This window comes from Protopterus annectens, chromosome 9.part0 (genome assembly GCF_019279795.1).
Source record: "Protopterus annectens isolate FY-2018-M chromosome 9.part0, PAN1.0, whole genome shotgun sequence".
Taxonomy (NCBI): domain Eukaryota; kingdom Metazoa; phylum Chordata; order Ceratodontiformes; family Protopteridae; genus Protopterus; species Protopterus annectens.
In genome coordinates this window covers 1934121592-1934145106 of record NC_056743.1, presented here as the reverse complement: position 1 = coordinate 1934145106, position 23515 = coordinate 1934121592, and the positions used below count along the sequence as shown (strand labels likewise).

The following is a 23515-nucleotide window of genomic DNA, read 5'->3' as shown; positions in this document are numbered from 1 at the left end:
CCATTGTTGTCCTTTACGTTAATGGGTTTTTGGGTGGTACTGGGGGTGTGTTTGTTATTTTTTGTTTGAGGGCTTTCAATAAAACAAAACGTTTTACAAGATATGACAGACAACAACTGTATAAAAGTTCAACTTGTCAAACAGTGTATTCATGTAACACAAAAGCTGGAACTAGACATTTAACAAAAAGGGTGTTACACATAAAAGATATGAACATTTTAATACACTGATGCTTTTTAATGTCATTAAATGTAAGTGGCCTCACAGATAAATACAAGCAAGAATGAGTAGTGAACTATAATGTAGACTGCAAACAGCTATGTTACAGGAGACGCACTTAGAAAGGATTAAACATGCGAATTTGATAAAGAAAAGTTTACAGGATGGTTATTCAGCAGAATATTAGACACAAAGGGAAAAAAAGTACTTTTATTAATTGCAAGAGCAGCTCCAATAGTGACAGAAGATAAAAAGATAGTAGTGGCAGACTTGTAGTGCTAAGGGGCTACTGGCAAGGGAGGAGACTTGCATGTATGTATTTGCATTCCACCTAAAACTACTATAATGGAGCTTAAGAAACTCAGAGAAATAATTAGTTTTCAGCAAGGGATACTACTTACAGGTGAGGAAGGGAATCTGATTTGCAGAAATGAAGATGTATCGGTGGGCCCAGAAGAGAAAATACAACAAAGGAGGGTAGATTTTTGAAGAAATGTATGAAAACATTTGGCATGGAAGATGTGAATTCAGTAGTAGCAGTTCAGAGTGAATTTACATATTATTCCCAAAGATATAAAAATTGGGCTAGGCTAAACAATTTTAATTTCACAGGAATATGTGCATTTAATTGCAGGTCTCGATACCCACCCAATAACTACCTGATCATGCGCCAGTAACTGCTAAAATAAAAACTGAGTAATGAAATAAAGATGAGACATGGGCGCTTTCCCACCTAACTGTTGAAAAGAGCAGAATTTAAGGAATGGGTAGTGGAGATTACTCAGAAACTGTTCGAAAAGATAGAAATTTATTCTGAAAATATAGCTAGGGAGTGGATAAAATTAAGGTGGAATTTAAAAACAGCATGGAACTAAAAGAAAGGATGCTATGGTTAAGAAGTAAGAATTATTTAGAGGGACTGACAAATGTTAAAGTATTGCAGAATAGGGGGAATCTCACAGAACAAGAGGAGGCTCAACTGCAGAATACTAGGCAGAAAATAACAGATTACCTCGATAATATGCACAAATCTAGAAAGATTGCCGTTAGGCAACTGTTTTTTGATACTAGAGCACAAAAACTTTTAGTACAAACGAGAACTCAAGCCACAGGAAAGTAGAAAGGGCTGTCACCAAACTTAGGGAGCCTATAACAAAAGGTAACAAGAGATCCTTTAGAAGCATTAGAAATATTTCAGAAATTCTATGACAGTCTCTATAAAGCAGAGAAATATGAAAATCAAGAAAAGATAAAAATGGAAATGTCTACAGAAGAATTAAGTATGCCAAGGTTAGAGGTAGGGGAGGTTCCATTACTCACAGGATAGGAGGAGATGATATAAAACTGTGATGCACAACCAACATACAGGAAAGTCCCCAGGAATTTGATGGTATTCCTGTGGAAGTTTGGAAGCTAGGAGGAAAAACACTGAAAGATTTAGTATCTTAACAGAAGTACCACCGTCCTGGAAGAAAGCAGTAGTAGCTGTAGTACCTAAAGAGGGTAAAGGTTCATCAGATCCAGCGTCATACAGGCCCATTTCAATATTAAGCCAGGATTATAAATTGTTAGTGTCTACGATGGCTAAAAGAATGGCAAAAGTAATGCCAACTCTGATAGATATGGATCAATGTGGTTTTGTGGAGAGGAGGCAAAGATATGACATTAACAGAACAGTGATGATCCAGAGGGAAGCACAATGTAAGAAAAGACCAGCGTTGTTGGTGGGTCTCTATGCAGAGAAAGCATTTGACAGAGTAAGCCAGAACTGGACAATGGAAGCATTTGCATTTCCTAAAAAAAAATATAAGGCTGATTAAGAGAATATACGGGAGATCGGAGGCCAAAAATAAAGTCGCTGGGGCTCTCTATGATAATTTCTGCTTGAGCACAGGAACCAGGCAGGGGTGTCCTCTTTCCGTTTGTTATTTGCATTATATTTAGAAGCATTGGCAAAGAAGATAAAGGACTCAAATTCAAGGATAAAACTGGCATGGTAGTCATGAAAAGCTGGCTTTATTTACACATGATATTATTTTATATCTGACAAAACCATAAAGACATTACAGCATTCTGGAACATTTGGAGACAGGTTCATATCATTCAGAGCACAAAATTAATGAAGCTAAAATAAAAACAATAGCAGTAAATTATGTACCTACACGAACTGGTTCAGAAATATATATGGACATCATAAAATGAAATATTTAAGAATATAGATTTGAACATGAGTCTGTGTGTGGCAGCTAAGGATATGTGGGAGGAGACTAAAAAGTTAATAGAAAAACCAAGAAAATGGAAGATTTGTTATATGGATAGTAAGATACAAGCAATTAAAACGTTTTTAGTCCCTTTAGTCTTGTACACAGGTCAGGCATATTTTTATCAACCAGAGAAGTCGTGGGCAGCCATTAATAAAGAGCTGAAGGACTATCTGGAAAGGGAATACAGGAAGAGTCAAGTGAGGTAAAATGATTCTTCCAGTAAAACCAGATTGGGATTACCCAATCTGATGGGGGATTTCAGAGCTACACAGTTAAAACTCCTATACATATAGCACAAGGAGAAAATTACTGTCAGCTGCCTGTCGGGTGCCAGGATCGGCCACATAACGCACGCACTCCGGTCACGCCACAAAAAGTACAAATATGACTGTCATTGACCATGTTGGTGTGAATGACTTGAGATGTACCTCCCTCCTACATGAAAAAGACATTGAGGAGCTCTCCGATCTTGTAGGCCAGGCAGGTATGACCCCAGCCCTGAGTAACATCCTGCCATCACCCAGAATGATACCACAGTACAAGGACAAAATGACTGACTTCAACAATTGGCTAAGCTTCTGGTGTCATTCTAAAGGGATCCATTATCTGTCTGCCTGGAATGACATGATCGACAGACCACGATGCTTTGCCAGAGATGACCTGCACCTGTCACCCTTGGGATTCCGGATACTGGCTACGGCCTCTTAACACCCCTATAGTGCCTTTTTTAGGCAAGGCTCAAATGACAAAATTCTCCACCGTAACAGGTACAAGCAAGCAAAATCGGAGGGTAATGCTACTTGATGCCAGAAGTCTAAACCTCAAAACGCACTCACTCGAGGCACTCCTTAATTTGGAGAACATAGACATCTGTGCAGTGACAGAGACCTGGTTCAAGGCTCCAGAGAGCACCCCTGCATTACCAGGCTATAATTCATACCACACCTTTTGGCCACCTAACCTGGACTGAAACACTAAAGGTGGAGGAGTGTCCATACTCATTAAGGATACCCACACCTCCAGGCTAGTTGCTCAGCATAATGCATCCGAGATTATCCAAGTGCAACTAACTCTGGGGCAAGATCACAATCCAAATTGTAGCTTTCTACAGATCCCCACCATGGTCCAAGATTCCCACTGCTCATTTCTTGATGCACTGGAAAATATTAGGGTGCAACCTAACACCCTAATAATGGGCGATTTCAACTACCCCACCATTAATTGGGAAAACTATTCATGTACCAACTCTTGCTCTACGTTTTCTGGAATTCATAAATTCCAATGCCTTGTATCAACTTATCCACACCCCCAGCAGGGGCAGCAATACCCTAGACCTGGTCATTACTAACATGGGCAACCGGTGTTCCACACCAGAGGTCAATTTCTCATTGTTCAGATCAGACCACAAGCTAATCACTCTAGACATCCACATCCCACCCCACCCGCCATTAGGGAAAGCCAACTTCACGTTTCATAAGACAGAAGTGAAACTTCACGACACTCAGAGGGACAATCCTACACAAATGCACTTTATAAGCACTTACGAGTGCATGTATCATGCTATCCCTAACAGAACCAAGATGCTATCCTCAAAAAAAAAAAAGAGGAAGCCAATTCTGGTGGTCCCCTGCCATAAACAAACTACAACAGAAGAAAGAAACTGTTGCAAAAAAGAATAAAATCCCATGAATGGAGGAACTCCCAGGTCAGCCCAAGTAAGAAGCTGAGATCCCTCAAAATCCTCCAAGGTTAGTTATGAAAACAAAATTGCCACCGTTTCTAAAGACAGCCACAAAGCATTTTACAGCTATGTCAAGAATCTCAGTGGCAACACTCATATCTGTTCTGAGTTACAGCACAATGGCACTAAATATACAGAACCAACTGATATTACCAACATCCTGGCAGATGGGTCCTTTAGGGGGTGAGCGGGGGGGTAAAGTTAGCACTGACCCTATCACTATACTGGAAGAATGCAAAGTTCCTGTAATCATGGCTGCACAGATAAAAACCACACTCTCCAAAGCCAAGAACACAGCATCCATGGGACCTGACAATATCCCAGGCTGCGTTCTACACAAACTTACACAATGAACTGGCACCCTACCCAAGTACCATGTTCAATCAAAGCCTCACCCCAGGCTTTGTGCCCACTGAATGGGGCACAGTGACAGTTATTCCACTCCACAAAGGGGGATCCACCACAGACCCCAGGAACTACTGCCCCATTAGCCTGACGAGCCTTGTCTGCAAGGCCATTGAACGTATCATGGAACTTATAAACAAAGACATTGGTAATCTCCCAACTCTGGACCCCACCCAGTTCGGGTTTGTAAAAGGCAGATCATATCGCCTAAACCTGATAGACTTCTTTGAAGCAGTCAAAGCCATAGATGAGGGCAAGGTGTTTCACACAGCCTATCTTGACCTCGCCACGGCTTTTGACACCCACTCTGGAATTAGATAAACCTCACTAAATTAGGTTTAAATCCCTATGTCACAAGATGGGCTGTCAACTGGCTCACCGACAGAACCCAAACTGTGAAAGTAGCAGACTCCAAATCAGACTTCAGACCAGTGACAAGTGGAGTACCACAGGGTTCAATCCTGGGTCCTCTCCTGTTTGGTATCTACTTCTCTGAAGTACATGCTAACACAGAAGGTCTTTGGCTAACGAAGTTCGCAGATGACTGCAAACTAGGAGCCATAATCGAAACTCCTACCAATGTGTACATCCTACAAAAGGGCCTCAATGAGACAGATGCCTGGTGTCAAAGCCATGGCCTCAAGCCCAATGCCAAAAAGTGCATTCTCATCCCTTTTGGTAAAAACTCTCTGTACCCAAGAACTACCACATAGGAGGTAGTCTACTTAACACCAAAAGTGTGATGAGACCTTGGGACACAGGTGGACAGTAGTCTCTCTTTTGACAATCACATCGGCACAGTAGTCAGGAAATCTTTCTACATGGCACACCTCATCACAAAAGGTTTCGCATCCAGGAAAAGAGAGGACATTGTTCCCCTCTACTAGTCACTCAGACCCATTATATGGAGTACAACGCCCCTTTTGGTATGTACCTCAAGACATCTACAACAACTGGAAAGGCCGCAGAAATACCTCACAAAGAGGATTACCAGCCTCAAACAGATTCCCTACACAGACAGTCACAAAAAACTCCAGCTTTACTCCGTCGCACATCGCCTACTCAAGAGGCGATCTCTGCCTAACATACAAAGCTATGTCAAACCCAGAGCTGTTGGACATGCTCCACTTAAAGAAATCCCAATCCCTCCATGCTACAGGCTCTAGGGACCTAAACCTTGTCACCACAATAAACAGAACATGCTGGAGGGATAGATTCCTGTCCCACAGACTTCCCCCATACTCTGGAACAATCTATATGAAACAAAACTCTTCATTAGCACTTAAGAAAAATCTTGATTGCATGGGAAATAGGAAAGTCAACCCGGGGATCACTTCTGTGGCTCTGCTTGACAGGGGCACAGGTAAATAATTTTCTTGGGTGGCAAAAGCCAGGGTACCTTTTTGTCTAGGCTTATATAGGCCCTACGGCCAATAGCCTAGTACCTACCTATGAACAAGCAGAAATCTATAATTCAAAGTTGAAAGGGATGATTATGAAACGCAGGAGAAGCTCAAGAAACAAGACCACCAGGATTTTGGATGCAGGCCTTCAAGGAGAATAATCATCATGCAGAATATTATATCGATAAAGTAGGAGAAAGTATTGTAAGAAGTAAACCAACACCAGCATGGAGAAGAGATTCTGCCGATAGGGGTGACTGGAATTGGGGATACAGACAATAGGCAAGAGGGGGCCAGAATTTACTTGAGAAAACTGGCAAAGGAACCAAGACACTGGGAGCAAATAACTACATGGGAAATGACAGAATGGGAAGACGCCAAGAATTTATTTGGACTACAGGTTAGAGATTGCCTACCCTATCAGGGATTGACATCAAAGTATAGGCAAAGAAAGAAATAGGTTGTTCTAAACAAAAGGCCAGCACTGGTAGAGTTTTTAATAGAATCTAGAAAAGAAGCTGCCATTAAAAAGGAATAACTAATTAGTAGAGCATATACAATATCACATAACTATAAAAATCAGAGGAGATTAGAAAGGATTGGGAAGAGAGATTAGATAAACAATTCACAAAGAAACAATGGGAGGATATATGTATGGCTACCCAAATAGGCAACAAAACCTAGAAGATTTAGGATTTTTGCCTGGAAATGTTTACACGGATATTTTTATACCCCAAGTAGACTCCAGAGAATTTTTCCTTGGACAGATAGCAAAGTGTTGGGAGGTGTGAAGGGGATGAAGAGATAATTAGGAACATATTTTCCGGGAGTGAGGGGAGTTGTTGGACTTAAGTATTATCTGCAGGATGCACTGCCACACATGCTGGGTGGACAGATTGGTCTGATGAGGGAGATAATTTTTCTGAGCCATGACACAGAATTGGAATTGCCTAAACATTGTAAGCCCTTGCTGTGCCTAATAATGGTGGTTGCCAAAAAAGCAATTACTAGAAAATGGAAATCAAAACCTAAACCGAATATAGTAACAGAGATAAAACTTAAATTGAGATCTTTAGAAAAGGGTAGAAGAAAACTACATAGGAAAAAATGGGAAATGGGAATTGTGGGAACAATGCATACAAGGAATGAGGTCCAAAAGGCGGCAGGACTTAAATGAGCTATGTAATGTTTGAGTGAGAAAGATTGGGTAGAGTCTAAGTAATGTATAATGCTTGCAATTGGGAGTCTGTCAGTACGGTTTGTGATGTAAAATGCTTTCAACAAGGACTGTGCCGGTGTGATTGGTTTTCATTTATATAAATGCATGATTGCCTATGTAGTAAGTGATAGTTTAATAAAGAGGTTTTGTTTCTTGTTTGAAAAAGGCAAGAAATTAATAATTTATGTAAATACTTATCTTATATGGTACATAGCAATACATGCAATGTTACTATAATTTAATTTTATAGGAATGTAAATTTGTGCGCGTCACAAGTGATCAATTGAGAGAAAAAAAATAGAAGTGGATAGAAATAGAGGTCTTAGTAAAAGTTACAAAAGGAGTAGACAAGTAAGAAAATTACTTGAATAATGGAGGTAGGTGACAATAGTCTACTGATTAGAAATTTTGAAGAACTCTTAACCCAGAAAAAAAACACCAATAGCTTGTGAGCAAGATCATCCATATTTGTAGAGATATGGCAGCAAACAAGATAGTATGTTAGGTTGGTGGGGCATTATGGGTAAAGGAAGGAGCTCAAGAATTTGGATCAGAAGATCTGGAAGGTAGTGTCCAAGTCAAACTCAAGACCCAACAGTTGAGGAATGAATGAAAATGCCCAATCAGACCTAGGGAGCATGTACTGGTTGCACCCACTAAAGCCAAGAACATTCCAGTTTGCCTCTTGAATAATCTAAAATATGACTTATCAGTACCCCTGGAGTCATTTAACAATGGTCTTAACAGGCTTTGTAGCACGTGAATGGACAACTGCAACAGTCATCCACTTTCATAAGGGAGGAGGACCTTCAACAGATCCTGGAAACCCATTAGTCTGACTGGTCTTATTTACCAGGCCAAGGAAAGAATCAAGAGCATAGGAGACCTCTAGACACTGGATCCATCCTAGTTTGGTTTGGTCAAAGGAAGGTCTTGCCTAATGAAACTGGTGGACTTCTTTTGAAAAGGTCACTAAGGCAATGAATGACAGGAAAACTATGCCATACTGCCTACCTACAGCTGTCCAAAGCTTTTGATACTACACACCACTCATACTGTCAACAAACTTGGGGAACTAGCTATAACCCCTTTATAATATGCTGGATAGTTAGCTGGCTTACTGACAAAACCCAAGAGAGGTTAAAATCAGTGAGGCCACCTCCACGAAGGTCACCAGTGGAGTCTCCCGGGGCTCTGCGTTAGGCCCATTCCACTTTGGCATCTACTTCTCAGATGTCAAAGCCAATGTCAAAGGCCTTTACCTAACCAAGTTAGCAAATGACTGTCAGTGAATCATTGCTAAGCTGGGAACACCCTTCAGTAAGGTCTAATACAAACACTTGGCACCAAAACCATGGCTTACAACTCAATATCAAGAAATGCATTATAGTAGGCTTTGGGAAGTGTACCACTCTAGGTAACTACCACACCAATAAAACATCCTTAAAAATCAATTCACCAGTCAGGGATCTGGGAACTCATGTTGATAGTATCCTAGCCTTTAACCAACATGTGTCCAAGGTAGTAAGAAAGCCCTTCTATGTTGCTCAACTGATAAGCAAGGACATGGCATCTAGGTCCAGAGAGGTCATCCTATGACTGTACTCTGCCCTCGTCAGCCCCATCATAGAGTATAACGACCCCTTTGGTATGTACCTAAGCAGACATATGCAGCAAATGGAATGTCCACAAAGGGTCCTTACAAAAAGGTACAAGGAGTAAACAATGTCCTACAGTGATCACCTCAAAGCCCGGTCTACTCTGTCATACAGACTTCTGACAGGTGATCTTTGACTGGCATACAAGGCATTCATGGACCCTGTTTTTGATTAATCTTCTGCATATCTGCAAAACAGCATCAGAACTAGTAGATTAAAAAATTTTGCTTATGACAAACAGAACATGTTGTAGAGAAAGATGCTTCTTAGGGAATTTCCATTCTCTGGAACAGGCTCCCCATCCATGTGAAGCAGAGTTTCTCCCTATCCCTATTTAAATGCAACTTGGATCAATGGAGGGGTAATCAAATTCGCCCCTGGTCTGGCTCCCATGTCTGACAGACAAGGTCAGTCAGTAAATAATCACCTATACAAATCAAATTTGTGGGTCACATTTGGGTGCATGGTTAGGCTTATAAGTGCCCTAGTAGTTGTTAGCCTAGTATACACCTATGATCATCTACTATTATGACCAAGTGCAACTTACAACTGTACTATGTTCATCATTCCCACTGACACAGTAGCCTTTAGGCTACATGGTTTGAACAACAAAGCCTAGCCGACCTGGGTGGCGAAGGATTAAGGGGCCCCAGGAGAAGGGTGCTAACAAAGCCAGTCCTAGACCTACAAAACAATCTAGTTTGCAATGTCTTGTAAGGTATGTAAAGAGGACCATTTGACTGCCTCTAGAATGCTTCTACAGTCCACTCCTTTCCAATATTCCAAAGACTACAAGGTCCTCAAACTGTACTTTGACACTGCCTGGAACGGGTTTACCATAGTGGGTGTAACAAAAGACAATAGCTGAGGACAACCACCTGGAAACACCGTTTTGAAATGGGTTGTCCATTCTTAGTCCCAACGTAAGAAATAAAATAGCAGAACACCTTTTCTAAAGGACTTGGTTCTGTTAACATAGTACCTACAGCTGCCTTTGCATGTCCAGAGTACGTAAAATCCTCCCTCCCTGGTTCTGAGGGCAAGGATAAAATACTGGGAGACCAATGGCTAGATTCAGAGTAAACTCTGAAACAACCTAGGAGATGAATGATGGAATGTTCTTGACACCCTATATCCCTGTGGAAGACCACACAGGATTCACCCACCATGCAGAGAATAGTAGTTTTCCATGATGTGTAGGTTCAAATGGAGATTTGTTCCATTTTTCCAAGTTAAAATCCCATGAAAGAGCAACCTGCTTGTACAGCAGTCTCAGGTATAATGCTCCTTTCAGAAACTGTTTTATTAAAAGCATTGAAGAAAGTGAGGGATCCATGAACAGACATGCTGAAATGGCTAGACGATGTACGTTAACAGACCAGTATGAAAGGCCAAAGGCTAGTAACTTACACAAATATCTGGGCACCAGTAGAACATAACACTGCAGCAGTAGTGTCGTCACCTCACAGCTGGAGGTTCTCCGGTTCGATTCACGGCTTGGGTGCCTTCTGTGCGGAGTCTGCATGTCCTCCCTGTGTTCATGTGGGTTTCCTCCGGGTGCTCCGGTTTCCTCCCACGTTAGAAAGACATGTGTCATTTCTTCCCAGGCCTCCACTGAAAATTGGCTTCATTCCAAGGTCAGACTTTCCCACTTAAAGGTTAAACAAGTAAAAAAATAAAAATAAATAACCCAATGATAGGGTCCTGGTACCAACCAGAAAATCTCTTCCACTTGCCAATATAAAAGATTTCCTAGTAGGAGGCTTTCTTGCCTCAATTAGTACCTGCTGCACATCCTCAGTTAACAGGGGCCTAAAGGGTATTAGAGCCGAATCATACAGGAAACTGGTTGAAGATGTTTGTGACTGGGGTGTATCAAACTCCCTGCCTTTTGTGAGTAGGTCCAGTTTGTGAGGAAGCTTGTAGTAACTGGTTCTTCTTCCTTATGAAACTGGTCAAGGGCAATGCTGCTTAGACCAAAAGGGGTCACTACAATTACTTTTGGAGAGTTCTTCCAAGTCTTCAGAATTACCTTGAATATCAGTGAAAGGGTAGAAATGTATAGAGGAACATTCCTGTCCAAAGGATTCAAAAACATCTGTTTTCTAGGGCTACTGGCATGGGGTCCTGGATCAGAATCTGTTGAGTTAGCCGTTTGGACAAACAGATCTCCTTGAAATATTCCCCACAAATGGATCAATTCCTGGAAGATCCCTTTTCCATTCTTAATAGTCTGCCCTAGTCCTGCTCAGCTTGTCGGCCATTATGTTTTGCTTTGAAGGAATGCAAAATACTTGAAGAATTAAATAGTGCTAAAGAGCCACAATTCAAGCAATCACAGCCAGCCTGAATAGACACTACAACTTTGTGCCCATTTATGTACTACATCACTGTGTTGTCAGCAAACAGGAGAGATCCTGGGGGCCACAGGATGACAAGATTGTAAGGCATCGTTAACAGCCAACATCTCCTTTATATCTGCATGCTTTGGTCTGTCTGAGGAATCCCACAGGACTTGCACCTTTACTCCTATGGAAACTGTTCCCCCCAAAAAAATGTAACTTCTTTGTTGCCCAGGTTAGTCCCACTACGCTGGTAGTCTACCTTTTCAGGAGAAATCCGAGGTAGTATTTATACTAAGGGAGATTTAACCAGAGTAATAAGGAACTTCTATTTGCTCTAGAGAGAAGAGGAATGAAGGTCAGCAGGACTAAGACAGAATGTGTGTGTGAATGATGGGGAGGATACAGGAATGGTGAGGATGCAAGGAGTAGAGGTGGCGAAGGTGAATGAGTTTAAATACTTGAGATCAATAGTTCAGAATAATGGTGAGTGTAGAAGAGAGGTGAAGAAGAGAGTACAGGCAGGATGGAGTGGGTGGAGAAGAATGTCAGGAGTGATTTGTGACAGACTAGTACCAGTAAGAGTGAAAGGGAAGGTCTACAAGAGGGTAGTGAGACCAGCTATGTTATATGGGTTGGAGACAGTGGCATTGACAAAAAGGCAGGGGTTTGAGCTGGATGTGGCAGAGTTAAATACGTTAAGATTTGCACTGGGTGCAACGAGGGAGGACAGGATTAGGAATAAGTATATTAGAGGGTCATCCCAGATTGTAAGGTTTGGAGACAAAGTCAGAGGCAAGATTACATTGGTTTGGACATGAGCTGAGGAGGGATGCTGAGTATATTGGGAAAAAGATGCTAAGGATGAAGCTAGGACAGGAAGAAATGGAAACAGATGAGCTGCTGTGGCGACCCCTAACGGGAACAGCCGAAAGAAGATTATGAACAAAACTTCTACTCTCTGGAGCCGTTAGATGGCATTGGTGGGCTCCTACAGCAGCAAGGAAGAGGCAGCATAGAACAGGAGGAAAGCTATGGAGAGTTTGGAGGTGGAAAGTGAAACTCTGGAGAAAAATTTGTTCAATATGGGGCTTCAGAATGTAAACAAAGATTCATGTGTGATGGATATTGCAAAATAGCAGTGTTTAAACTGTCTCCATGGAGAAGGATGCATGCAAGTCTGTTGAAGTGGTGCAGATAACAGAACTGGCATCAGAACAACTTGCAGGTGATGCTCCGTTAAAATAATCGGGCAGGATGATCCAGGTGACAGCGTTGCTGTTTCATAGTATGATGTGGCAGATTTACCATCCTCAGTACTTGTGTGGGAAAGAAACCAGGTGATGTGGCAGCAAAGAATGCAGCAGTTAAAGCGTATTCAGCAGTGACACAAAGTAAAAAAGCAAAGCAGCAAACCGAGGTGGTGTCTGGTTTTGTGACAGCATATAATATGGCAATTAAAACATCTGTACCAGTGACAGCAGGCGGAAAAAAAAATAGTAGCAACAAACTACGTAAAACTATTGGCTGGGCTACTCCCTATCCCAGGATGCACTACACCCTGCTCCCCAGATCTTGTTTACTGAAAAAAAAGTACCAGAAGACACTCAAGCAGCACTAAAATTAGCAAATAGAGAATGATAAGGATGAATAGCTGTTAAAACAGTTGTTTGGTTAATATATGACAAAACCCCAAGGTCAAAGACCAATAAAGGTAAAAAAGAACCAGCGGCTCCAGCCAAGTCGAGAGCGCGTCCAGCTGCGCAACCAGGATCTGATCTGGGAAGCAGGTATAGTGCATCCTGGGATAGGGTTTTAAAAAGAAGAAAACCCACTGTGAGAAAAGGAACAAAAATGACACTAATAGACAAACTGTTCTGGTGTTTTAAAGCTCAAGAAATTTGGTCTTTTATACATATTGGGGCAGGAATGTTGTGTGACTTAGATTTGAAATGGATAGATTGACGACATTGCTGGAAATGTGCAAGAAAAGGACATTTATTCGTGGAGCAAGCATTTGTTTTCAGGTTGTAACTTAAGTACTTTGCAGTTCAGAATTGAACTGGAAGCTGATGTTAAAGATGCATGCAAGAGGTTGTGAAATTATCATCAAAGTTAGAGATGAGAAGAACTTATGGAAGTGGTTTTGAAAGGTAAAAAAAAACATGGTGAAACACTTACCAAGTGTTATTTTTGTGGCTAGTCAGAGGGACATTAATATATGCTGGGCTCTTCTCATTAAAGATTGTGAAAAGGTGCAATGTGACCAGTGTATGAAGGAAAGGACATGCAGCAAGTAGGTGCATGTCTGAATGCAGGCTGTATTAAAAAAGAACACTTTTGGGTGGATTTCAAGAGCAAATAGTAAATGAAAATGGATCAAAAAGGGAAGAAAACCTACATGAGGAAGGACAGCAAGAGACTGGGGGGGAACAATGTGCAGAAGAAACTGTAGAAAAATAAAGATGGAGGGGAAATGAGGAGACAGTGCAGGCAGAAAGAGGTCAGGAGAAGGGATCGATACAAATTTTTTTTTAAGTTCGTCAGTGAAAATCTACTTCAGAAGACTGATTATTTGTACATAACCCAGGAAATATTATTTAATTGAGGGAAGAGTAAAAAGAAAATGAAAATGTAAAAACACTTCTAAATATTAAAAAGGAAATGCAACAATTACTTTCAGCAAGAGTGAACAGTATTAACGAGGATAGGGTATACTGGAATGGTGTGCTGAATGTGACATGGATGTTATTCTGTTAGAGGATGCAAGACCCCCTGACAAGTAAAGGCAGACTGAAAACAGAAAAACTGAGGTGGAAATAGAATATGGAACTTACAAAATGAAGGTCATTCTGGAGTGGATACGTTGTGTAAAAAAAAAAAAAAAAAAAAAGGTAAGGATGGGAAGGTGAACTGTTGTGGAACTGCGGTGGGGAGAAGTTTATAGAATTATAGCATTATATGCATATAACTACCAAAGAAAAAGAAAATCTGTTGTATCAAACATTACATAATGTGGTGGCCAACATTAAAATAAGTTATTGCTAGGAGCAGAGCAGTTTCCCATGACAAGAATTTTAGATCAGCTGTGCTGGCTGGTTCAAATGGAGGCAGTGATAGTTTTTCTAAAATAAAACTGAGGTCCCAAGTAGGTACTGGTTCTCTCCTAGGGGGTCTTATATTCTTTGCCCCTCTGAGGTAATGTCGTAGTAGAGGATGTGAAAAAATAGGAGGATCCGTATTGTAATGAGCTGAAATGGCAGAGGCATGGATTTTAATAGATGAAAAAGATAGGCCTTTGTCCAACATCCGTCAGGTATTGCAAAATCTGAGGTATATTAGGGACCAGTGGGTCGAGCCCTTGTGCCTGGTTCCAAGCACAGAATCTCTTCCATTTTTCTGCACAAGATTTCCTAGTGCTGGGTCTCCTGGCTTACAAAATTACATCCATAACAGCTTTAGAGAGAGGAGCAGTCTGAGTGGCTACATTATCCGCCATGCTGCCAAGTTTAAGGTTCCGAGTTGACTGTGCAGAATCTGATTGTTTTGCTGCGTCATAAGATGAGGGATTAGAGGTAGAGGCCAAGGTGGGCCTTGGGACAGTGTCTTTAGGATTGGGTACCAGTGCTGGCGTGGCCAGTCTGGTGCAATCAGGATCATTTTTGGCTTCTTGTCTGACTTTTAGAAGCACCTTGGTGAGAAGAGGCATCGGAGGGAAGGCAAAGACTGTCAGGTTTTTCCAGCTGAAAAAGATAGAGCATCCACTTTCCAAGCTTGAGAGTGATAAGCCCTTGTGCAAAATTTCTGTATTTGGTAATTGTGACGGGAGGCAAAAAGATCTATGTCTGGGCGTCCCCATTCCCTTGTTATGTTGAACACTTGTGGATTTAGCTTCCATTAGTGAGGATCCATGAGATTTCTGCTTAGTTCGTCTGCCAGTGTATTTTTTGTTCCTGGCAGGAAATGTGCTTGCAGATGTACCTGGTAGGTCAGTGCTGTGTTCCACAAAGTCATGGCTTGTCTGCATAGGGGGGGGGTAGGAATGTGTGCCCCCTTGCTTATGTACCACATAACTGTGGTATTGTCAGTCTATTAATAATTGTCCTGGATGTATTAGATCCTTGAAGGCTGTCAGGGCATTCTGTACAGCGAGCACCTCTTTTTGATTGATGTGAAGATGCATTTGTTCCTTGGGCCACATGCCCTGTATACATTTTCCTACCATATGTGCTCCCCAGGCATAATCTGATGCATCCGTTACTGTCTGCCTGGCTGTAGGTAAGGTGAAAGGCTGTCCCTTGTTGTGGTGACAGGCTTGGGACCACCAGCGAAACTCCTGTTGTAGGCAGGGAATCAAGGTTATGATAGTCTCTAGGCTGTGACAATGCTGAGTCCAAACACTTTTTAGATACCATTGTAGTTTCCTCATATGCAGTTTGGCATATGGAATTAGTAGAATGCAAGATGCCATGAAACCCAGGGCCTGCAGAATTTTTCTTGCAGGGAGCTGGGTCTTTGTTGCCATCATTTGAAAGTAATGAGTCAGTTGCCTTTGTTTGTCTGGCGTGAGATAAGCCATCTGGGCAGTTGTATTTAAGCTTGCACCCAGGAATATCTCTTGAGGGGGCACTAGTTTTGATTTCTTTTCGTTTACTGTGTACCCTAGGCAAATTAGCAATCTTTTTACAAATGCCAGGTGTTTTAGCAGAATGCCCTTGCGCTCTGCTTGAATAAGGCAGTCGTCCAAGTAGGTATATATTTGAATTCCTTTTTGTCTGCAAAATGCAATTACTGGTGCCAGGCCATTTTGTGAAGACCCTGGGCGCAGTAGATAAGCCAAAGGGCAGTGCAGAGACTTGGTAATGCATTGAGCCTGCTATAAATCGGAGGTATCTACTGCACGATTGTCTGATTGGGACGTGCAGGTATGCCTCCTTGAGATCCAAAGTAACTAGCCAAGCCTCCTTGCCCAGCATGGGCAGAAGTTGTAGTGTTAACATTTTGAATTTTGGAACATCCAGGAAAGTATTTAGGATTGACAGGTCCAGTACTGGTCTCCAGACTTTGTCTTTTCTGGGTACTAAGAAAAGTTGTGAGTAAAATCCATCACCCTGTTCTTCTTGTGGAACTTTTTGAATAGCTCCCATATCCATAAGAGCAGCAATCTGTTTTTGTGCATCTGCTCATTGGTTTTGTGGCAGGTTTGGCATACCTTTTGGTTTTGGAAGTGTGTGGAAGTGGAACCTGTACCCTTGAGAAACTATATTCAACACCCATTGGTCTTGGGTGATCATGTGCCAATTTGAGAAAAGTGCTAGCTTTCCCCCTAGGAGTGCTGTCGACTGCTAAGAGCTTGGCATTTGCAAAGGGAAGTCATTGTGACTGTTTCCAATAAGGTTGTGATTTGTCTTCTCCTTTGGGGGCTGAAGTACCCCATGGTTTAGGTCTGTAGGAGCCTTGAGGCTGAGATCTGCCTCTTGGGCGTCTGTATCTGCCTCTTTGTGGCTTGTCTGACACTGGAAAGGACCAATTTTTTGAAGGCCAGTTTCTGCTAAATCAAGGTGGTTGAACCTGTAAGAAATCTTTCACAGTTTGCATTGACTTTGTTTGGTGTTCCTCCATTTTCTTTAACACCTCTTCTGCCATAACACCAAACAAAGTATCATGCTGTAGTGGAGCATCCAATAATTTTACTTTAACATGGTCAGGTAAACTTTGTTCTTTTAACCAAGCATGTCTTCGAATAACTGAGCCTGTAACTGCAGCTCTACAAGAAGCCTCTAATGAATCAAAAACACATTGCAGAGTATGCTTTCCCACTTGTTCAACTGCATGCAATAAATCCTGCATTTCTTTACTGTCAGGACTTTCTATATTTGTAACCATTTCCTGCTTTAACAATGACATGAGATACTGTTGATACTTAAGCATGTGAAACTGACAGTTTAAAGCTCTTACAGGTAAAGTAGCAGAAGTGTAAACTTTTTTCCCCCATCCCTATCTGAGGGGACAAGATTTTTGGCAGTGGAAGCTTTAACCCCTTTAGGACCCTGAGAAATTGTTTGTGTCTGCAGCTGGGCTTTTGTAAAGAAATTTATGAGAGTCAGGGACCCTGTAGTACCTGTCTGGCTTTACTGGTGCAGGGGGTAAAGAATCTGAAGACAGACTGGATTCAGAAAAAACATCTACAATATCAAGCACAGAGGGGATTAGCTAGGGGGCTGTGCTGAGGCAATAAAAGGAAATCTCTGAGCCTTGTCTTGGATTCTGAGTAATCCTGGCTCTACCAATGGAAACGCTCCCTCATGGTGTGCAGGGTTTCCCCAAAAGAGTAATCCTCAGGTGGTGAGGCTGAAGGAATGGATTCTTCAGCATCAGAGTCCTCATAGGGAGGGAGAGAATAGCCCTGGTCAGATGAAGAATCAGAGGAAATGGAAACCCGATCAGAGTAATCAGCGTCTTGCCTAGGCCTTTTGTCAGGAGGGTGATGGGAGCCCCTGATTAAAGTAACAAGGTCTTCAGCCATTTTAAGCATCTGTTTCTTTGGCATGGATGACTGTTCTGGAGAATGCTGTACTTGCTTCCTTGTCTTTAATGGTGTTTTTGACTTTGCCTTTGCTGCTGCAGTAGCTTTAATTGTTAAGTTGTGAAGGTCCGAAAACACCCTCAGAAGCCGGTGCCTGCTCAGTGGCTCTGGATCCATCTGAGGGAATAGTTTCCGTAGGCCCAATACCTTGAGTTTCCACAGACCTCGGTGTCTCCACGTGGCTGTCTGTTACGGCCTGTGGCTCTAAGGTAGCGGGTGTCAGGGGCTGCGAAAGCGCCTCACTGAGAACCGGCGACTGGTCTAGAAGAAGCTTTGTCGGATTTGGACCTCAGATGCCTGTCTTTCTTTGTCTTTGCATTTTTTATACATTCCGGCCGTTTGTTCCGACGGCATTATGTAATTAAATCTTAGTCCAAAATAATGTAAAGCAAAATCAAACCGACGTTTAATAGTGCGTTTATTGAATCTAGCACAAAACAGACAACTAGTAACGTCGTGGTCAGGGCCTAGGCAAGGAATGCAGTAAGAGTGAAAGTCCTTATGAGGTATTTGCTTCCCACAAGAAATACAATTATTAACTTTTACTGACATCGGTCTAGAGCAAGAAAAAGTTTCCTCAACGGGGTACTTAGCTTTATTGAAGACTTCGGTTCTGAAATTCACTTTTGAAAATCTCAGGAGTCGGCCGACCGGCACTTGTGAACTGCTTTTGCATCGGGCACCGCGCGGCAAGACAGACTGAAGAAAATGGCGTCTGTTGCAACTTTTATACCCCTGGCGCACTGACGTCAGGGAGGAAGCGGCAGCAACCGACGCCAGACCAAGACTTTAGAACTCGGGCCGACTGCGGGTCGCCTGCCGGCAGGATAACCCAAGTGCAATGGCTGCAACAGTGAAACACGATGAACATCTGATTATTTTGTATTATCAAAGACTTGGGGGTAGCAGATTATACCATTGTAATGAGTTTGTCACACCATTTAGCAATACAGACGGAAGAAAACAGGCAGTAGCCACAAAATTGAACAGCTACAAAATTTATTTAAAACAATTAAAAACACATAAAAGCGCTCATTTTATGTTTTGTGTTTTAAATAAAAGTTTTGTAGCTGTTTAGCGTGGTGGCTACTGCCCGTTTTCTTCTTTTGGCTTACTTATCACGGGCAGATAAGCCTTTGGTAGAGTATCTACAGATGTTTCTGGTTTAGCAATGCAAATGGAGGTGGAGGAAGAAGGGGAGTATATTCTTTTTATTCGCATTCCTATTTTAATAAACAAGAAATTACAGGAAGAAAGAGTGGGAAGTACTGCAGTTATGGAAGGATCATATAACCAATGAAAGGGCTTCAATAAAAAACTTGTATGAAAGGTGGTTTGAAGTATAAAAAGTGTTTTTGTTTTTCAGCTGCAGGATGATGCAAGAAATGGAGAAAGTGCAGTACGGGAAAATTGCACAGAAATGTATTAGATACAAGAGAATATTACGATATGGAAAAGGGACTGTTTACGCAGAGATATTATTTACAAGACTTGCGTTGGTATAAGGTCCATCTATAAAATAGGCTTACTATGGGGACCAGCTTCCAAACCAACTGCTCTCAGTGTTAAGTGGTCACTTGCATGGAGAGCAAGTCTTTGGAATCAGGGCCTACGAGTACTGAAACGCACATGGAGAATACATATGAGAGAGTATAAAAGAGGTATTAATACAAGCATATTAAGATATGCAAAGAAATATTAAAAGAAAAAATACTCATACACATTATAATGAACACTAACAAATCCTTCTTAAACATATCCAAACCTAACAATGCAGCTGGAGGTTCACTTTACTCAAACTGCATAGCCAAAACTTGGAATTCCCTGCCATTAAATATCAGAAACTTCCAACACTTTCAGCCTTGACAAAAAGTTCTCAAACCGCTATTCTTTTTATTCCTACCTAGAATATACGATCATGCTACTGAAATGTATAACATGTATTTTTCATTTTGTGCTTGTACCCAAGATTGAATCAACATTTGTATCTGTACATTGTATATGTATAAATGTGGAGCTTTTCTCCCCTGGCTTCTGCTGAAAAAAGGATATTTTGTCCAGTCAGACTTTCCCAGTAAACAAATGCAAAATAAAAATAAATAAATAAAAAAAAAAGATGAAAAATTCCAGAACGAGTTAAGAATCTGAAAAACAAATTACTTTTACTGAAGTGAATGAAGTACTTCAGAAAGTAAATGTTGCTCATCAGGCCCAGATGGTACAGGGTATGGATGAATGAACTGGTATTTTGTAAATCTACTGAAAGGCTGAAGGAAGGGTGTTTATGAAAAGCTATGTAATGGCATATTAAAATTTACATGGATAAAAAGATGAGAAGAATGAAACAAAAAATTGGAGACCCATCACAATAAACATTACAATTTTTATGAGAACAGAAGGAAGGATGGGGACATTATTGAATAAGGTATATATGGTACGAAAGGAAAGTGATAAATACGATGAACATTTGACCTTAAGTGACTTCATTACTTGGTATGCAAGTAGAAACTTGAGGAATCAAACAAGGACAGAGCGCACAAGCAATTAACTAAAGGCCTTAATCAGAGCTATACAAAACATACAACTTACCATACCACCTTTTCTGTATGAACCTCGATAGACATCCAGCTCTTCAAAACTCATATGGGTTCCTGTGTCTACAGGAAAATAGGCAAGCTATCACATTCCAAGCTGGTGACATTCCTTGAACCCTGAAGAACACCAGGTTACAGGTCCAGTGCAGGCTTTCTTCTAACTATTTACACAGTGCAGGATTGCTCTCAATTACTCTGCAAGCAACTGGGACCTGACTGGAATTCAGGTATGTAGCCCAAGATGGTTCTTGCTTAGGGCCTTTGAATACTCCAAAGAGCAGCCCTGTGCAGATTTTGTACAGCATTTCCTCTGCACCTATATTGTAACAGACGCCAGCTCTATGGCACAAAGGGATGAAACACTTCCAACTTCAAATTTATTAAGGTGCTTTTAACAAAGTTCTGTTAGCAGAACAAATAAAAACAGCAACAAATAAACAAGTAAAATGGCAGACTTCTGCACAAAATATAAACTAACCTAAATTAAATTAGCAGCCCAACTGCTAAGAAAAAAGGGTACTAAGAGTTTTGAATGCAACTCTTAGTGGCGGTGGTGGTGGGGATGTGTGTGTCGTCAGGTGCACATAGTCATGAATCCCCAGTACAGATCGGAGAGATCTGTAGAATTTGCTTGCGGGGGGGATTGGGCAGACATCACCAGCAAAAGAGATTGTAATCCCTCAGAATACCCACCGAACTCTGAACCCTGGGCACAATGATGCACAAGGAAGTAAGAGCAAGTGCTTAAGGACAGCCTCCTTCCCATGTGTGCCTGGGTTATTGCCATACTTCTACTTTTGCTGGTTTGCTAAAGTAACAAAAAATTATTAAAAGAACACACACACACACACACACACACACACACACACACACACACACACACACACACACACACACACACACACACACTACAGCCCCGTTCCTCGCTCTATTAACACATCTTCCATCTCTGTGGACTGCGTGCTCTAACTGGATCCATTGAGGACTCTGACTCTACATTTGGCACCAAGTGTCTGCTAAGCTGTTCATAACATGGAATAAAAGTGATAAAGTTGATTACTGTGTCTGTGCCAGATTCCTGCAGCACTGTGGAAAGGCACAATCACATTTCCATTCCTGAGCAACATACTTGTACAATATCCCACACATCCTGTGCCATTAGATCAGTCTCCTCCAAAAAACATGCAAAGTGTTTCCATCTCAAACTCACCTAAGAATGGAGCTGTGGGGAGCAGCACAGATGCCAGATGGTGTCCAATAGGGGGAAAGATGTACAGACCAACTGGATATGGCATTTATTATGATGTGCAGTATCCTCATGATAGAACACTGATTACAAACTAAGGATCATGGCAGGGCTAGCCACTACATGGTGTAAAAATACGGCTTTAGGTGATCTGGTCATGTTGACTAATGTTGCCAAAATGGGCTATGGGTATTTGCCGGTGATAAATGGGTTGTATACCCAGCCTACTCCAACCTACACTATGCCAGGGACCCATGCTAATGTGGAAAGGGTGTTTGTGCCCCTATTGGTCAGTGTGTGCCTACCTTAAAACCCAGCAGCCCTGAGTCAATAAGCTACTGGCCAGCTGGTGTCCAGTTGCCTAGCTTGGATTACATGGGACAGTTCTGTTGAACGAAAGCTGTATGTAAAACCAACCAACCAAACTAAGAACTGACGCACTCTATGCAAGTTCACTGACTGGAAGAAGCTTGAAAGCAGAGGCTGGACATCCTATGTATCTAGGAGACAAGGGAGAAGGACATTGCAGCAAAGCCACTTGGCTTGGGATCCAGAACCTACTATGCAGGAGGACAACAATCTAGAAATGGTACAAAAACTGTAGTGAGGGAGAGGCTTCAGAAGACAGTGAGACGAGTCATCAGAATTAGTGACAGACTTGTGGCTGACTCCAGTGTAATGATAGGCTGAGATTATGAATACTGCTCTATGCTCCACAGCAGGGCTGTGACAGTGAGGAAGAGTACATTCAAATAGATGAAGGACCTACTAGACAAAGCAGGGCAACAAGAATGGACATTGACAATGGGATGACCTGAATGCACATATCGGGAGACACAAAACAGGATACAAGGACAACCTGGGATCACATAGGTGGGGCAAAAGGAATAAAGGAGGACAGGCCACTCTAGACTTCCGTTTGGCAAACGGCTTGATGGTAGCGAACACATGGTTCAGAAAGATAGTCACAAGATCACAAAGTGGTCAGCATGCAACTCCAGTAGACTTTCTCTTAGTAAGGAAAGGGCACTGGGGTAGAATCAGTGATTTTAAAATCACCCCCAGTGAAACAGTCGGCCCACACCATAAACCACTGGTTGACACAATCATCTGCAAGTAATGGTCAGAGAAGGCTATAAAGGTCAACAGAGACCAGGCCAAAGACCTGGAAGTTGACTGAAGAGAAAGCACAACAGTTCAAGGAATTACTCGGGGCTCTAGCAGGTGGAGTTGGAGGACAGCTCCTCAAAACAGCACATGTGAGCACTACAGAACAGGTACAAGTCCAAGCCAGGTATGGAAATAAGGTAAATATGGAAAGCTGGTAGTGGAATGCAGAAGTCCAGAAGTAGTCAAAAGAAAGGAGGAGTGCAGGACAGAGTGGGAGATAGAGACAGACCAGGTTAGAAAGGAATACTGGTTGGCTAACAAAGAAGCTAAGAGAGGAGTTGCAATAACAAAGAACAAGGCATATGAGGCACTCTAATAACTTCTGGAAAGTGACTCAGTGGATGGCACAAAGAAACTATCAGGGTGTAAGGGAAAGACAGAAAGATAAAGAAGACACGTTAGACAACCTTAATAAGGGATGCCAGCAACAACCTGCTCAGCAATGCACAGGACAAAAGGCAGAGAGAAGGAATAATTCCAGCAGCTTCTGAATGAAGACAAGCCGACAAAAGCTGTACTGCCTCAGACACAGCCCATGGTGAGAGAACAGGAAGAGCCCAACATAGAAGAAGAAAGAATGGCACCAAGGAAAATGAAGTCAGAGAAAGCAGCAGACTCCGATGAAGTCACAGCAGATATGATAAAGATGTTGGGTGAGATAGGGGAAA

General features: G+C 41.9%; 1 protein-coding gene across 1 annotated transcript in view; it reads right to left on the bottom strand.

Annotated features, from left to right (window-relative positions):
* Positions 1-23515, bottom strand: part of HOOK2 (hook microtubule tethering protein 2) — a gene marked incomplete in the record, with an annotated part of 1827100 nt that overhangs the window by 1682414 nt on the left and 121171 nt on the right.